We start from the raw sequence: 393 nt of genomic DNA on the forward strand, positions 1-393 counted from the left end.
TAGATGAGTCACTGGAAAAAGAGTGGTTGGGAGTAGAGGCAATGGGGTTATGGTGGGATGAAGAAGCACCGGTAAACCAAATCGGTGTGACTGGTCAGCGCCGTCGTATTTTCCCAGAGCCTCTTCGGATAAGATGTTGTTAATTGTTTCACAGTTGCCTGGGCCTTTGGATCAAGCCTCCGAATCTCACATGCAATATGTTCACCATAAATGGTACAGTCATCCCTTTACATACTATCTTTCAAAATCTTGCATGCCTCTTTGTCTAGCTCATCATCAACACTTCGTCTTTTCCAGCTCTGTCCTCTTCTTTTCTTGCCTGCCCCATTGCCATCGTCATTATTGTCGTCTTTCTCAACTTCCTGTGAAGCCTCAGGAACTTCTGTGTTCAGA

Source organism: Oratosquilla oratoria, chromosome 9 (genome assembly GCF_046742065.1).
Source record: "Oratosquilla oratoria isolate Oo_2021 chromosome 9, ASM4674206v1, whole genome shotgun sequence".
Taxonomy (NCBI): Eukaryota; Metazoa; Arthropoda; class Malacostraca; order Stomatopoda; family Squillidae; genus Oratosquilla; species Oratosquilla oratoria.